This window comes from Vombatus ursinus, unplaced genomic scaffold (assembly GCF_900497805.2).
Source record: "Vombatus ursinus unplaced genomic scaffold, bare-nosed wombat genome assembly UNPS02014807.1, whole genome shotgun sequence".
Lineage (NCBI taxonomy): Eukaryota > Metazoa > Chordata > Mammalia > Diprotodontia > Vombatidae > Vombatus > Vombatus ursinus.
This window is the reverse complement of record NW_020954585.1, coordinates 47,689,972-47,709,018: the sequence shown is the minus strand read 5'-3', so window position 1 is coordinate 47,709,018 and position 19,047 is coordinate 47,689,972. Positions and strand designations below refer to the sequence as shown.

Here is a 19,047-nt window from a genome sequence, read left to right as displayed (position 1 = left end):
GAAAAATAGAAATACAAAACCTCACTAAAAGAAGGAAATTAGAATTGATCAAATGGAAGCTAATGAATCAATGAAACATCAAAAAAAAATAAAAGTAAGCCAAATGAATAAAAAAAATGAAAGAAAATGTCAAATATCCCATCAGAAAATCAACTGAACTTGCAGATAGATTAAGGAGATATAATTTAAGAATTCTTGAATTACCTGAAAGATATAATCAGAAAAAAGAGTCTAGACATCATATTTCAAACAATTATATAAGAAAATTGCCCATATATTATAGAACCAGAGAGCAGAGGAGAAATGAAAAGAATCCACCTATCACCTCCAGAAAAGATTCCAAAATGAAAACTCCAGAATTACTACAACCAAATACCAGAGCTCCAGGGTAAAACAGAAAATAATGCAAACATCCAGAAGGAAACAACTCAATTATTGTGGACCCAGGATAGTCAATGAAAAAAAGACAAAAAGAGAGAGAAGTAGGAAGAAGCAGAGCAAGAGGAGGAGGAGGAGAAGAAGAAGGAGTGGGAGAAGGAAGAGAAGAACAAGAAGAGGATGAAGGAAATATACAGTTAGCAATCATAATTGTGAATGTGAATGAGATCAATTTACACAGTAAATGGAAGTGATTTGGAGAATGAATTCAAAATCAGAATCCAACAATATGTTGTTATGAGAAACATGTTTAAACAGAATGACACACAGTTGGACTTAAAATCAGGGGCAGTGTCTGAATCTATTTTACTTCAACTGAAGTTAAATAGGAAGGGTTGCAAACATGATATCAGACAAAGGAAAACTAAAAATAGACCTGTTTAAAAGAAATCATCAGGGAAACTGCGTTTTGCTAAAAGTTACCATTGATGATGAAGTAATATGAATATTAAACAGAGATACACTAAATGGAAATGCATTCTAATTCTAAAAGGAAATTTTGAATTAGGAGGAAATAGACAGTGAAATTGAACATCTGGGGATGTCCAATTTACCACTTGCTGAACTAGATAAATCTAGTTCATAAAATAAATTAGATAAAGAGTTTAACTCATAATAAATGGGTTAAAGAGATGAATAGAATTTTGAAAAACAGATATGACAGACCTCTGCAGAAAACTGAATGGGAATATGAAGGAAATGCTTCTTTAATAAGCTGTACATGGCACCTTCACAAGAACTGACCATATATTAAGATATAACATCCTCACAAACAAATACATAAAAGGAGACATATTAAGTGCACTCTTTGAGGACTATAATGAAATGAAAATTAAATTTATTAAAGAGCTTTTATAGATTGTGAATTAATTGAAAATTAATTGCTAACTCAGGATTGCATGGGTCAAAAAACAAATCATAGAAATGATCAGTAATTCCATTAAAGATAAAGACAACAATGAGACAACATTCAAAATTGATAGGATTCACTCAAAGCAATAAGTGGGCAAAATTTTATATCTCTAAATCCTTAGATCAGGGGTGAGTAACCTGTAGCCTCAAGGCCATATGTGGCTTTCTAGGTCCTTGGGTGTGGCATTTTGATTGAGTCCAAGTTTTACAGAACAAACCCTTTTATTAATTGGATTTGTCCTGTGAAGTTTGAATTCAAAGGGCTGCATTGGTTCTCCACTCCTGCCTTAGATCAATAATAGAGGGAAATTGCTAATCAATGAATTGAGCATGAAACTAAAGGAAAAAAAAACTTAAAAAGAACAAATTTAAAATCTCCAATTAAACACCAAAATAAAATCCTAAAAATTAAAAGAGAGATTTAAAAAATTGTAAATTAAGAAAACCTTTTAAATGAAAAATGAAATATAGATTTGGTTTATGAAGAAAAAAACAATAATATAGATAAACAATTACTTAATTTGATTTAAAAAAAAGAAAGAGGAAAGCTAAATTACCCCTATGAATGAAGATGAAATCAAAGCAATTATTAGGAACTCCAGGCAAAGTGAAGGGCATAACAACAATAGCAAAAAATATAATTATGTTATGTTTAACTTCCTAACATTAAGCATTTTTAATATTATTCATTGTTAAGAATTCATGTCAATACCAGATTTAAAAATTTTGTTTCAGGGTTATGCAGATGTTGACATGACTTGTTTTAAAAATTATGGAAAACCTGGGGGTGAGTATTCTAAGTAATCTTTCCATTATACCTACACATTTCAATGGTCAGTCAACTGTAGTTCCCCTCTCAAAAAATTACATTTGTGAAGATAGAGATATTGTACATCTGTTTAATGCCACAGAATTCTAATTCAAGCTAATAGAATCATAACAAATGTGCCTAGAATGCACCCAGTATGATATTACTGCATCTGCAGTTTTACCCAACAAGGTGAGAGGATGAGAAGAATAGAAATATTCACACCCCCTCCAAACTTACTTCCTATTCACCCATCTGCCTCATCTCCTAGTAGAAGCTTTGTCCAAATCCCTTCACTGCTCAGTGTTTGCCTATTATTGAGAAATGGTCAGGGTCTGAGAAGGCAAAGATTTGTTGAGATACCATGAATTTACATGGAGTTCTGCTTGCAGAGAAGGAAATATCTCAGGAACTAGTGCCAACCCTTGGAAAAATACTGAAAAAGCCCACTTGTCCATGGTTCATTCAGCCACTTCATAGTACTTCTTCCATTTACTAGTGCTCATTTCTCATCTATCTTTCTTTTAATTAATTAATTTATTTTTAGTTTCCAACTTTCACTTCCATCAGCTTTTGGGTTTTAAATTTTCTCCCCCTCAATCCATACGTCCTTCCCCAAGACAGTATGCAATCTGATATAGGCTCTACATATACATTTCTATTAAACATATTTTCACATTAGTCACATTAAAGAAGAATTAGAACCAATAACAGGAACCACAAGAAAGAAGAAACAAAACAAAATAGAACAAAAAAAGAGCAAATAATAAGCTTCAATCTGCATTCAGACTCCATAGTTCTTTCTCTGGATGTGGATAGCATTTTCCAACATGAGACTTTTGGAGATGTCTTAGATCCTTGCATTGCTGAGAAGAACTAAGTCTATCAAAGTCCGCCATTGCACAAATGTGGCTGTTACTGTGTATAGCATTCTCCTGGTTCTGCTCACTTTACTCAGCATCAGCCTATACAAGTCAATTGGCAATCTACATGAACTGGATGATCATTTACACAAAGTATAAATTGCACATATCAACAGAATAGGAAATAAAATACTTAAATTATGCTAAATTAGAGAAAAGAAATGTAAAAAGCCATAAATGGGTTCCCTAAGATAAAATCTATATGATTACATAGATTTACAAGTGAATTCTAGCAAACATTAAAAGAACAATTCATTTCAATACTATATAAACTGTTTCAAAAAATAACTAAAGAATGAATTCTGCCAAATTTTCTCTGTGACACAAATACAATCTTGATATCTAAACCAGGGAGAGTAAAAACAGAGAAAGGAAACTATTGACAAATTTCTCTAATGAATATTGAGGCAAAAATTCTAAATACTCAAAAGAAGACTACAGTTATATGTCACAAAGATTATTATGACCAGGTAGGACTTATAACAGGAATATAAGATGGGTTAAATATTAGGAAAACTATAACTGACCGTATCAATTACAAAAAAAAATCATGTGGTTATATCAACAGATCCAGAAAAGGCTTGTGACAAAATATACCACCTATTCCTATTGAAATACTAGAAAACATAAGAATAATGGAATTTTCTTAAAATGATAAATAGTACCAATCTAAAAAACAAGAATAATCATTATCTGTAATGGGAATAGATGAGAAGCCTTCCAATGAGATCAGGGGTGAAACAAGCATGTCAATTATCATCATTATTACTCAGTATTGTACAAAAATGTTAGCTATAGCAACAGATAAGAAAAAGATATTAAAGCAATAGGCATAGGCAACAAGGGGAAAAAAATTGTTCCATTTTGAAGATGATTAGGTGATATACTGGGAGAACCTTATAGAATCAACTAACAAAATCTAGTCAAAATAATTAACTTCAGCAAACTGGCAGGATATAAAACAAATCCACATAAATCATCAGCATTCAGGAAGAGATAGAAATGGAACTTTCATTTAAAATAACTGTAGAAGATATACAATATTTGGGAATCTACCTGCCAAGAAACACACAAGAACTATACAACCATAATTACAAGACATTTTACACAAATAAAAGTAACTCTAAACAATTAGAGAAATATTAATTGCTCACAAATATGCCAAATGAACATAATAAAAAGGATAATTCTATCCAAATTAATTTAATTATTCAGTACCATATCAATGAAACTACTGAAGAATCATTTTATAGCACTAGTGGAAAAAAGAACAAAGTTCATCTGGAAGATAAAAAGTTCAAGAATATCAAGGGAATCATTGGGGAAAAAGTAAAGGAAGAAAGCAGAGTGGTAATAATTTTCAACTATAGTACAAACTGTAATCACCAAAACATCCTTGTACTGTATGATAAATAGAGTGGTTGATCAGTGAAATAGATTAGGTGCACTATACATAATAGGTAAATGACCACAGTAATCCGATGTTCTTGATAAATCCAAAGAGCTAAACTTTAGGGGCACTATTAAAAAAAAGTAAAGTACTGGGAAAACTGCAAAGCAATCTTGCAGAAACTAGGCATACATAAACATCTCACACTGTATAGCCAGATAAACAAAAGATGGGTGCATAATGTAGGCACAAAGAGTGATATCATAAGCAAATTAAGGATGAATAGAAAAAAAAATTACTTTTCATATATATGGATAAGGTAAGACTGTATGACCAAAGAAGAGATAGAGCATCTCAGAAAATAAAATGGATGACTTGTGTGATATTTAATTTAAAGTTTTTGCACAAACAAAGCCAATTCAGTCAAAATTTGAAGGAAAGTAGAAAACTGGGGAGGAAGAAGAAATTTATAGCAAATCTATCTGATAAAGGTCTCATTTCTCAAATCTAAAAGTAAATGAGTCAATTCATAAAAATAAAAGCAATACCCTATTAGCAAAAGGTCAAAGGATACAAATAGGCAATTTTCAGAACTAGAAATCAAACTCATCAATAGTCACATGAACACATACTGTAGATCACTATTGATTAAAAAGATTCAAACTACATCTCTAGGGCAAAATCTCACTCCTATCAGATTGACTAATCTGACAGGGGAAAAAATGACAAATACTGTAGGTGATGGGAAAATTCCAACTAGAACACTTTTGGTGGAATTGTTAACTGGTCGAACCATGTTGGAGAACAATTCTGAACTATGGCCAAAGGACAATAAGACTGTAGACACATTGACCCAGCAATCCTACAATTTATACCCAATGAGAACAAAGAACAGGTAAAAAAAAAAAGCTTATATGTACAAAAATATTTAAAGCAGTGCTTTTGTGGTGGCAAGAAATTTCAACTGAAAAGGATAACTGTCATATGGGGAATGGCTGGACAAATTATGGTAGAATTGTGATGGAATATTATTGTGGTGTGAGAAATGGTAAAGGGGATGGTTTCAGAAAAACTTGGGAAGATATATAAAATGATGCAAAATGAAGAACAATTTTCATGCTAACAGGAAAATTGTAATAATGATCAACTGTGAAAGACTCAGCTACTTGAGTTGATACAATGATCCAATATTACTTCCAAAGTTACCATGATGAAAAATGATATCCAACTCCACAGAGAGAAGTTATGAATTCTGAGTGCATGTTGAAGTAGATTGTTTTCACTTTATTTTTCTTGTTTTTGGCACAAGGATAAAATGGAAATATGTTTTTCATTATTTCACAGGTAAAATTGATCCATATTGTTTGACTTCTCAAAGGATGGGGAAGAGAGCAGAAGAAAGGAGAAAATTTGGAAATCAAAATTTTAAAAATCAACATAAAAATAAAAAGGAGACAAAACAGCAGACATCAAGAGATCTACCTCAAGAAGATAGTAAGAACATCTAAAGCACCACTTGTTTGTCTTCAGAACAATTCCTTCCTATCATGAAACCCTATTTGTTATTTATCATTTTTAAAAATACCAAACTAGGTTAAAAGACAGAAATTTCAACAGACTCTCAACAACTATTCTAATACAAATATTAATTATGTTTTAGAGATTTGAAACATTTAATTACTAAGAATGTAAGGAATGACACTGTTGATCTCTTCTTGCAATAGTATTTCACAGAATCAAGTAAAAAACTACTTGAAATAATAAACAACTTTAGCAAACTTGCAGGTTATAAAATAAACCCACATAAATCATTGTCCTGTCTTTATGTTACTAACAAAGCCCAACAGGAAGAGATAGGAAGAGAAATTCCATTTAACATTACTGTAGATATTATAAAATATTTGTCAGTCTACCTGCCAAGACAAACCCAGGAACTATATGAACACAATTACAAAACACTTTTCACACAAATAAAGTCAGATCTAAATAATTGGGGGGGGGAAATCATTTGCTTGTGGGTAGGTTGAGCTAATAAATGACAATTCTAAATTGTCATTCGAAATATAAAATGACAATTCTACCTAAATTAATTTACTTACTCGCTATACCAATCAAACTGCCAAAAATTATTTTATAAAGCTAGAAAAAATAATAACAAAATTCATCTGGAAGAACAAAAGGTCCAAAATATCAAGGGAGTTAATGAAAAGAAATGCAAGGGAAGGTGGCCTAGCCGTACCAGATCTTAAATTGTATTATAAAGCAGCAATCTTCAAAACTACTTGGTACTGGCTAAAAAATAGGATGCTATCTTCCAGATAGCAATCTGTAACTATGCACAAAGTGCTACAAAACTGTGCATACTCTTTGACCCAGCAATACCACTTCTAGATCTGTATTCCAAAGAGATCATACAAATGGGACAAGGACCTACATGTAAAAAACATTTATAGCAGCTTTTTGTGGTGGCAAAGAACTAGAAATTGAGGGGATGTTCAACAGTTGGGGAATGGCTGGACTAATTGTGGTATGTGAATTGTAATGAAATACTATTGTGCTATAAGAAATGATGAGCAGGCAGACTTCAGAAAAACCTGGAAAGATTTGTATGGACTGATGCTTTAGTGAAGTGAGAAGAATCAGGAGAATGCTATACACAGTAATAGCTACATTGTGTGGTGACTAACTTTGATAAACTTAACTCTTCTTAACAAAGCAAGAATCTAAGGAAACTCCAAAAGACTCACAATGGAAAATGCCATCCACATCCAAAAAAAGAACTGTGGCAGATCAAAGCATATTATTTGTTCTCTCTCTCTTTCTCTGTATCTCTCTCTGTATCTCTCTCTCTCTCTCTCTGTCTCTCTCTCTCTCTCTCTCTCTCTCTCTCTCAATCTCTATCTTTCTCTTTTGTTTCTTCTTTCTCATGGTTTCACCCATTAGTTCTAATTCTTATTTACAATATGACTAATGTGAAAATAGGTTTAATATGAATGTATATTTTAAGCCTATATCAATTTACACACCACTGTGGGGTGGAGGGATAGGAGAGATATGGAAAAAATTGGAACTCAAAATCTTACGAAAGTTAACATTGGAAACTGAAAATAAAATAAATTTTAAAAAAAAGAAAATAAACAGGATTTAAAAAATAGCATTTCATTTAGACCAAAGATTTGGAGGGTTTGGGGGCTGCTGAATGTTAAAATAGATAGAAAGGTAGGCCTGGAGTTACAAAGACCTGAATTAAAATCTGACCTCAGAAACTTAGTACCTGTGGGACCCTTAACAAGTCATTTAACCATGTTTGCCTCCATTTCTTCATCTGTCAAATGAGCTGCAGAAGTTAATGATAAATCACTCCAGTATCTCTGCCAAGAAAACCCAAAATGGGGTGATAAAGGGCCAGCCACAACTGAACAACAAGAAAACAGCAAAAGATGTTAAATAATTCTTTAAAATTCAAAGACAAAAAGGTAAAAGGGGACAGAGTGGAGGCATGTATTGTAGGCAATCTTGTACCTTTTCATTATATTGTAAATTATTTGAGGAGGTTAGCTACAAAATATAGAGGAGAGCAAGGAGAGAAGGGTCAAGAGGGGGTTTACTCAGGATAGCAGTCATAAGGTAATGTTTGTAGACAGGGAAAAATGAGTCAGTAAACAGGGAAAGATTGAAAACAAGTATAAGAGTGGGAATGACAAATGGGTCAATCTATGAGAAGAGATGGACTCGCTTGAACAAGTAGAAGAACTAGCCTTGGCAAGGAATAAGGTTATTTCATCACGTAATACAAGTGTAATGGAGGGGCTAGTAGCAGAAGGCATCACAGTGATGAGAGATGAGGGAGAGGGGAAAAGAAGGAGTTCACTATGAACAGCTTCATTTTTTTTCTGGTAAAATATGATGGAAGTTTCTCAGCTGGAATAGTAGACTAATAGTATCTCAGACAAATTTACTTTTGATACACTTGAGACCCAAGAAGAGTCTATGCTCCCCAGCTTCTACTTTTTGTCATCTCTGCTTATCCTTCCAAAAATGTGGAAATGGGAGGAGCAATGGGAGCTTTGAGGAGGGATGAAAATATTCGGAAGAGTCACTGTATGGAGTGGGATCATTAGTGCCCTTGGCCATATAGCTAAATGGCATCAGAGGTCGGATTTGAATTAAAATCTTCCTCACTCTGAATATAGCAACGTGTCCTCTGTCTGATATGCCCTAAAAATTAATCACTGCTAAGAGCTTAAAAATCTACAAATACTGATTAATGAAAATAATTGCACATGTTTGCATTGACCCTGGAATAGACAACTTATACAATAACTAATTAAAAGAATCACAGTTTATAGAATTTAAAGATGGAAGGGATCCCAGTTGGCACACAGTTTAAACCTTCATTTTTCAATTTGGAAACTCTAATAAAGACCAGTATTCAAATCCAACGTCTAATACTTCTTAGCTATAAAGCTAATGCCAAGTGACAATGTATATAAGCCTCAATTCCTTCATCTATAAAATATAGACAATAATGCCTAAAGTGGCTATGTCCAAGTTACTGAAATAGCTACTGTAGGCATCAGGCAGGGTTGTTGTGAGAGTTTAAGTGACAGGCCCAGAGTCATCAATCTAAGCAAGACACAAAAGCAGCATTCAAACCCTGATCCTGTCTCCCAACTCAGTGTTCTCTACAAACTGTCTCAATTGATCATGTTGAGTAACCTTTTCTCTTATTTAAAAAAAAAATTATCCTCTGGCTCTGTCCAGTATTCTGGGTCATGATGAAGGGTAAAGGTTGGGACTATCACCACTGTGCCTTTAGGAATCTTCATTCCATTGATTCCACAGTTTTCTTAGCAACCTTTCAGTCCTGAGAGTTATGGGAAACATCCTGAGAGTTTCATTTATCACCATGTCTAGGTACTCCATCTGTACTAGGGCATCATATGTGACTGCTTCCTGGAAGAAAAAAAAAACAGTTCTAAGCATTAAATTCTAAATACTAAGGTAACATATTACATCTACCTTTACTTGGTTTTAGAATGAGTCTATACTAATTCTATTGTATGTCTGATCAACATATATTACAGTAATACCTTCTGTAGGTATTTTTATTAATGAACTTATGGAATATTGGGAGTCAATCTAGTTGTCAATATGCTAATGACATGACTCAAAAATTCTGAGATCTGTCAATGTGAGACTTGCATCTAAATAAATGTTTTCATAAAATGAGCCCTTTTGAGCCTGTGACAAAACTCTTGAACCTCAGTAGAAGGAAGTTGTGCGAAGATGAATGTTTTTCTTTTCTTCTTCTGGGTTCTTTTGGAACAAACCAGGCCAATCATGAGATCTAGGGTGGAATAGTGGACAAAAATTACCTCAGTCAAATTTCCTTTACATACACTTGAAACCTGAGAAAAGCCTATCTATGTCTTCAATGTTCCCCAGCTTCCACTTCTTGTCATCTCTGCTTATCCTTCCAAAGATAACTAACTTCTATCCAGACTCTAGAAGCCTCATTCTCAGCTCACCATCAATGTTGAGATGTTCTGGTCTTATTTCTTAACAGTTTGGTTTTTATTCCTTTAAGGGACTTCACAACAGAAAAGACTCAAAAGGATGCATCTGTATTTGTAGAATTTAGAAGAAATACTGAGAGTAGGGGCAGAGAGGCTTTCCCAGCATTCCTCACACCAAATAACATAGTTATCTATTTACAAGAACTTCTCTGATCAAATCATTCTGTTTTTACTTCCAAATAGATTAGAGAATACTTTAGGTCTTGGACAGTGTTTTGGAGAATTACTCAGTACTATTATAAAGGCTCAGGTTTGGTTTGCTACATGGTCAATGAGATCTAAAGAGACACTTTTATAACTTTATCTCTTCTTCCTTCCTACTGCTACCATTCTAGCTTGGTAACTCATTATTTTTTAAGTGGATCATTCTAATATATTTTCAAGGGTATCCCTTAACTTCATAGGGAAATGACTGTTTAAATGTTTGCATAATGGTAATTATCCTATTTGGTAAAAGAGTGAAGGAGTCAAGTGATCCTGGTGAATCAAAAAGAGTTTCCTTGGTAAAGTCAAAGTCCAATGTCCATTCATATGACCTTTTGTCTTCTGACATCAGGAAGAGTGTATAGCCCCTTTCATCAGTCACATCAGAGACTGAACAAGAATCTGAGAAGCGGAGATGAGAGGAGAGTAGGGAAGGGGAGGGCAAGCAAGGGACAAGAAACTAGAATGTCAAAGGAGAAAGAGATTAAGTGAGGAGTAACCCAAAGTTACAAAGATACTGAGTATCAGAAGAGATGGAAAATTAATACCAGAAATGGAAGAGGAGCTATGAAGTGGCTGAATAAATAATGAACAAGTGAGCTTTTTCAGCATTTTTCCAAGGTTTGGCACTAGTTTCTGAGATATTTCCTTCTCTGCAAGCAGAACGTCATGTAAATATATACTTTCTAAATATATCTTTTCCTTGTCAGATCCTGGCCATGCCCCAATTATAGGCAAACACTCAGCAGCAAGGGGATTTGGACAAAGCTTCTACTAGGAGATGAGGCAAATGGATAAATAGGAAGTAAGTTGGGAGGGGGGTGTTCCTCTCATTCTCTCACCTTGTTGGGCAATACTTCATCTATCTCCTCGTGAAGTTTCTCCTGGATCTCAGGGTGGGTGGCCAGGTTATAAAAAAGGAAGGACAGAACTGAGCTGGTGGTTTCATAGCCACCAAAAATAAAGGTAATGGATCGGGCCAGGATTTCCTCATCACTCAGATCTGAAATAGAGGCAAGGGAGACATTCAGACAAAGTCATCATACCATTGTTATATCATTCGGGCATATCACAAGAATTTAGAAAGGACATCTACCTGACTCTCCAGAATACCTAGAAAAGATCTGAAATTCATTCATTCATATGATAGGAATTTTCCACCAAAATCTACCATCACAAGGAAAGAGGTTAAGTCTAACCAGGGTTGCTCAGCCTTTTTTCTCCTATATCTGCTCAGTCCTTTCCACATATTTGCCTCATCCTCAGTTGTTGTTTCAAAATGTAACAAAAGTGACATTTGATTTCAGGGAATTCTCTTTTCATTCCAGCACAGTGTGAAACAGGACATTAGAAGGCTCTGACAATAGGCCAGATGAGAGAGGATGAGTACTTGTAGTGTGGCTGTGTACGGAGTGAAGCCAATGTAGATGAGGGATGTTTGAAGGGAGATCACAAATCTAGAGGGGACTAGAAGGGACCCCAAGAGCCGTGTAGTCCAGCATCCTGACTTTTCAGGCCTGAATTGAGGCCTGAAAAGCTTAAATCATTTTCCCAAAGGCTCACAGGTAAGAGAGTTAGGATTTGAACCTAGGTCCTCAAACTTCAAAAACCATGCTGTTCTGTACCTCACTGCATTCTTTGATACGATACATGAAGGGCAGATATCCAGAAGGTAATAATAAATATTGATTACATTTACGTAGTGCCTAGTGCTTACAGTTTACCTGCGTTGTTTCATTTGACCACCATAACAAGCCTGTGAAATTGCTAGTGCAAGAACGCTTCTCTCCATTCTTCAGCTAAGGCAACTGAATTGCAGAATAGTAATATAACAGTTACAAAGTCATTGAGCTCTAAGTGGCTGAAGCTGAGACTAGAACCTGGCCTTCTGATTCCCAACTACAGTTCCCTCTTCCCTTAAAATATACTACCTCTCTCACATTGATTTCTGGTAAGAATGCTTAGGTACAACATAGGAGAGTCTGTATCCTACTTATGGTTAAATGAGAGTTGTGATAATTAAAACAACTTGAATTACAACACAACTTGAGAAGTTTGCCCACAAGTTTTATATTGCAAGAGAAACATGTGCTCTCTTTTCTCTTTCCTGTGTTACTGTTGTTCAATTGTTTCAGTCCTGCCAGACTCTTTGTGCCCCAAGTTGGGTTTTCTTTGCAAAGACACTGGAGTGGTTTGGGATTTCCTTCTCCAGTTCATTTTTACAGATGATGAAACTGAGGCAAACAAGGTTAAGTAACTTGTCCAGGGTCACACAGTCAGGAAGTGTTTGAGACTGGATTTGAAGATGAGTCCTTCTGACTCCAGGCCTGGCATTCCATCTTATGTGCCACCTGGCTATCCAACTAGCTAAACACAAAGAAACATGGTCTAGGCCAGGGAATAGAGTACAATTATAGCATTTAGAGTGAGAAGATAATTAAATGATCATCTGGGTAATTGCCCTGATTTTACCTATGACAAGCAAGTCTAGCCAAATGAAGTGATGTATGCAGGGTCACACAAGTACATAGTAGCACAGACAGAATAAGAGCATTTTCTCTCTTGAAAAAAATTGTGTTTCTCCCACCTCGCTAAGCCTCATTGTTGTCCTTGGTATAGATGAAAAAAGGATTCATATCACCTCCAAGCTTAAGACCAACTTGGCCATCACAAATTCAAATATAATTTTAAAATTGTCTCCATTTAGCTCATCCCACAGATATCAATCATCTTTCTGAGATGGCTAGGTAATACCATAGAGTTTAGATTTAGAGGTAATTCAGGTCTGAGTTCAAATCCTACTTCAAATTTTTGTGATCCTGTTGAAGTTGCTTAAACTCGCTCAGCCTTTGATTCCTCATCTCTGATACAGAATAAAAATGACAGCAAGTAGAATGAGTTGTTATGAAGATCAAATGAAGAAATATATAAAGTGCTCTGCAAATCTCAAAACCTTATAACTACATGATAATTGGAATTATTTTTGTTATTGCCATTTGGTATATCATCTAAACAATTTGGAAATGTTTTCATACTTTCACAGATAATGTCTTCAAGATTCCAATTTGTGATCACCCTCATGCCCAAGTTACCTTTGTGAGAATGCTTCTCTGAATTGTTAGAAGTCTGAGAATCCATCATAAGCTGAAGGAAATCTACCTGGTGCTGGAAAAATAATGGAAACCACTAATGTTGAGAAAACACTTGAGAACACAGAAATTAGCTATCAACACAGCAAATTAATATCTCTACTGCTGGATAGAAAAATGAAGATATAAATGATTAGAGACATCTTGGTTTCAGCTCAGTGGCAGAATTCTACCCAGGGCCCTTCCACAAAGGACCATGGATGTTCAAAGAGCCTGAACCCCAAATGAGTAAAATAATGGCTTTAAATCAGATTCCAAAACTTTAAAAGATTCTTCCCAATAACCAGTACAGGGTTATGGATTGCAAGCAGATGGTGAAAAACCTAAAAAGAAAATATTAAGAATTTCAGGAAATGAATTCTCTTGAGTCAGACTGAAAGGATAGAAAGATAATGGCTCAATGGTTTATAATATCATTGATGTGGATACCACTAAACACAATCTTACAATAACTTCATGGATAACATTCCAGGATCACTACAGACAAAGGAATTGATCTCACTGTGGTCAACTAATGAACATACCTCTTCAAACTCAGCTAGATAGGTCCTAGGTCAGCAAATATGCAATGATCTGACATGCCTATGATTAAAGACTCTGTAGCTTCCGAGCATCAACAATATGTTTTACTTTTCTGGCCTTGCCTTCAAGAATTAAGCATCATAGCTGTTACAGGAAAAAGCTCAGAATACGAGCTTTGTGGGAAAATGAAAAATGTTCCAAATTTGGGCCAAGAGCCAAGAATTTGCATACAACATTACTGGCACAAATTATAGTTTTTGTGCCCATTCTTATATACCATTTGGTATTGTTAGCCAGGCTTCTTTTGAGAGTGTATAAATAAAGGAGAAAGGTTTTTTCTTCTTCCTTGTGTTCCAGCTACACACCATATGTTGATTTGCTATGTAATACTGGGTATGTGTCTCATCCCACCCATGTCATTGGAAATTAATTGAGAGCTGGGACAGTGTCTTTTTACTCTTTGTACTCCCACAAATACAGATCGCTAAGTCTGACAAATATTAAATAATAAGAACATAAAGTTAGAGCTGGAAATGAGCTTAGAGGCCATGACATGCACTTCTTCAGGTTACAGTAAGTCTTCAAAAAAATCTGACAGTTGGAATTGAATAAAAATTACAGTGAACAAAGATGAACATTAAGTAAAATGGAATACAATTATTATTTGCTCTATTTTCAGGAAAGAAATACAACAATGTACAATGTATTCATTTTCTTATTCTGAAAACTGGACAGAATTACTTGCCTTCTGTGAATTTTTCTCTCGTTCTTCCTTTATTTTTTTAACTTATTTTGGTAAGAAATCTATTGCTTCTTTTGGAAATAGACTTATGTCCAATTTTTTGAACAAAGGAACAAGGAATGGAAAGAATGCTGAGGAAAACAAAAAAAGCAAAAAATATTTGTGAAACTGTAGAATTTTATGAGAGATGTTATCACCTTTATTTGTAATGTAGATGGGGAGTTGGTACCAGAGGTACAATTTTACTGCTTACTCATCTTCTTTTTGAGCCCTCCAATTGTCTGAGGGTCATTGAAAAGCTCAGCAGTGGAATGGAATCTCTCTCCAAAATCAGGTGTCCTGTGCTTATCCATGGTCTTCTGTATTAATTGCAAAGCTAACTTTGACTGAAAAGCAAAGTGTGCCTTTGAGGATTTAGGGCAATTTTTCTCTGAAAGGTCCACCTCTCTAACAGAGTCTCACAAGTATTTAATAGTGCAGTGAGTTAGCAAGTAAAGAGTTGAATTCCCAGAATTCTTCAGAATAATGGCTACACACAAGTAGCAATTAAAAAGTTGAACCTCCAGAATTCCTGAGATTGTGTTGTAATCTCTCTATGCATCAGTTTAATCATCTGTTAAATAAAGGGGTTAGACTTGATGGCTTCTAAAGTTTTGTCCATCTCTAAATCAATGAACCAATGTATTGAGTTATCTTCTGGAATGTCAGGAACACTGAATTTTTTAATTATTCATTTCTGTAAAGAAGAACCAACTTACTTATTATAAGTGTGACTGGGTCCAGAAAACTGAATCTAATTAACTTCTTGATTTCTCTGACAAAGGGATCATTCTGATTATTCAAGGAATCAATATTGACACCATGAAGTGCTGGTGATCACATTCATGCTATAGGCTCCAAAAATGCTGAGTAAAGAAAGCAAAAGAAGACTCAGAACTGGCACCACCTCTTTCTTCTCTAAGAAAAGACATAATGTGATCCTCTAATCTCATGGTGTGAAATTCAATAGACACCGGGGTCTTTAAAACAGTCCAAAGGATACCTGTGGGCCACATACTGGAATTAGAAAAACAGATATTAATAACACTTGTATTCTATTGCATTTTTATTGTATTACATATTTCCCAATTATATTTTAATGTGGTCTGGCCAAGTTTGCCAACTGGTCCCTATGTTCAAACTAGCAGGACATATGAGCCAGAAGTGAAAATGGTCAGTAGCATCTACTGGGTGGGATTTAAAAAAAAAAAAGCTGATTTTTTACATTACTTACCTAGAAGTCCAAAAAGCATTTTTTTAAATGAATGAGTGAATGAATGAATGATAGCTTGGAAATTCATGGGACAAAAAGCAAAGCACTGCTGATTGGGATTATTTTTTTTCCTTTTCCTAAGCTGTTAGAGAAGGTTAAGTTTTCCTATTTAACCTCCCCACAGTGTGAAAATTCTCTAATTCCAAATAATAAGCTATCATGTACTAAGTGCTTACTATGTGCTAGACACTATTCTAGGCACTGGAAATAAGAGAAAAAAGCAAAAACATCCCCTGGCATCAGTAATATTCAAATAGGGAGGGTATATGACATAAATGCATACATATATAAACCAATACCTAGAAGATAAATACAGAAGTGGAAAGTGGCCACATAGGAGAAGATACTAACAGCTATACCTTTGACCCCTATTCTTTTGTCTTCTTCAGATTATGTACACTATCATTCCCACTCTTATTTTTCTTTTTTTATTAATTTTATTTTTCATTTATGAAATAAAATAAGCATTTCCATAATATGGTATAGTAAAAGATGTTTTCACATGAAAGTGCAAATCTATTATGGACAACCAGCTATACCTTTTAAATATATGATATATTATTAGTTTCTGTCATACTGCTTTCCAGTTTTCCCTACAATTTTTATCAAATACTGAATTCTTATCCCAAAATTTTGAGTCTTTATATATGTCAAATACAAGGTTACTATATGTATTTGTGGCTGTAAAGTATATGTCTATTCTGTTCCACTGATCTTCTTTCTATTTCAGAACCAGTAAGACAGAGTTTTCATAATTACTACATTCCAATATAGTTAAAGATCTGCTAAACCTCTTTCCTTTACATTTTTTGTTAGTTCCTTTGATATTCTTGGGTTTTTGTTCTCTCAAATTATTTTTGTTGTTATTTTTTTCTAATTTGGTAAAATGTTTTAGTAATTCAATTGGGATGGTATTGAATATATAAATTACTTTAGGTAAAATTGTCATTTTTATTATATTTGCCCTGCTACCCATGAAAAATTAATATTTCTCCAATTACAAAATCTGATTATTTCTGAATAAAAGGTTTTTATTTATACTTTTGCCTATATAGTACCTGTGTTTGTTTTGGCAGTGTATTCCCAGTTATATTATACTATCTAGAGCAGAGTTGGGGAACCTGTTGCCTTAAGGCCACATGTGGCCTTCTAGGTTTTTAACTGTAATCTTTTGACTGAATTCAAATTTTACATAACAAATCTCTTTGTTTTTATTAATACATTTTGTTCATCTTTTATATTTTTATTTTATTGTTAAAATGAACATATTTAAAATACCAAAGAATAAAATAAGTTTCAAATGAAATAATCCTCCCAGACTGACCAATAAGAAGCACAGAGAGTTCCCTTCACCCCAAAACTAGCCTAGAAAATTTTTGAAACAAACAGGTTAATGACTGTGAAATCCAAAAAGGAGAAAAAGCAATGAGTCATTTGTCCTAACCAGGTTGGCATAGGGAGATATAAAAAAAAGATCTTTAGATATTGGTGAGAAATTAGCCCTATGCAAAATTCCAGGAACTGGAGACTTTGCCTGAGGGAAATGAAAGGTTCCAAACAAACACCGGGAACTCAGGTAGGGTGCAGGGACAGGTGCCAACTGGCAGGTTGTCACTTCCTACACCATAATCCACAAATGCTATGTGGATTATGGAAGGGACCAGGACCTAGATGTGAGAATGAGTCACAGACCCAATCAAGCAAGGGGGAAGTTCAAAAGCAAGCAACAACAATGTGCCTCAGATCTCAGGAAAAGAATTTGTTCTCAGCTCTAGCTATTAGACTAATCTGAAGCCCACAGAGGAAGAATAATGAAAGGAGCCTCAGCCTCAGAGGGGAGCCTATGTTTCTATCACTCTGAACCAGGAAAGTTTTCCCACTGGATGACAGTGCCTCAGTCCAACAGCAGTCTATTACTACTCACACACTAATATAGGTCAGGAACCTGCAAAGCTCAGACCTCACTTAGTCAAAGTGGAAGGGGAAGGAACTCAACAGACTTTACACTGAATAAGACTAATAAGAACATCAAAAGCTTGTAAGTCCCAGCATGAGATCTCCTTTGGATCCTGGAACAACAAAACAACCAATAACCCAAGAAAGCTACAATAGAACCAACCCAGGTATTTCCTCCAGAAACAAAAAGAGTCCCATAATAGAAAGTTATTATGGTGACAGAGACACTCAAAACACAAACCCAGGTGAAAATAACTCCAAAAAATCTACAAGCAAAACCTCAAAGGAAAACACAATTTGTGCATAAATTCAAATACAATTTCTAGAAGAGATAATGCAAGATGTTAAGAAGAGAGCTTTAAATGTTTTCATGAATGTAAAAAAAGATCATTAGTAATTTTGGAGACTTTTTGTAAAAACTTTTTAAAAGGCTTAGTTAAATTATAAGTTTGGAAGCCAGACTATAGAAAGTTCAGTATATGAAAAGACAAAGAAAAAAGGAACAAAAGTTGAGTCATTAATTGTCGATGGCTTTCTCAAAGCATTTAGCTTCAGAGGGGAAGATCTCACCATGTTGTCCTTCACACTTGCTTTGTTAATTGAAAAGTCAAGAGAAGAACTCTAAAAGTCGATGCATTAGTTTTTGAGGAAAGATGGCAGAAGAGAGGCTTAGGCACGTGTGGTGTCCTGCTTCTCCTCAGATTACTATAGCTCTTGCCCCATACTTACTCTTTCAGAATTACAGGCTTGTTTTTCTCTGCTTCCTTACTCATGTTCTTCACTAACATATCTCCACCTCGGTTAACGATGGGAAACATCTAAATGCCAAATGACAATAGTTACATGTGGAAAACTCAGTTCCAGAAGAAACTAGATTTCTCAAGTCAGAAAAAGCACCATGATATATCATAAATTCATTTCTCTCTTTTAGAAGGTAATGAATCATACATCTGTAGAAGGTCATGTAGTCAAACTACTTCGTTTTAAATATGAGGAAACTAAAGCCAGAATGGTTAAATGACTTGACAATGGTCACTCAGGTAACAGGCCTCAGAGGTGAACTTGGAGATGAGGTTCTATAACTCCAGAGAGAGTGTTCCCTCCATTATACT

At 34.6% G+C, this 19,047-nt stretch overlaps 1 pseudogene; it reads right to left on the bottom strand.

Moving 5' to 3' along the window:
- The window catches only part of LOC114052407, a 37,617-nt pseudogene that overhangs the window by 5,638 nt on the left and 12,932 nt on the right, over positions 1-19,047 (bottom strand).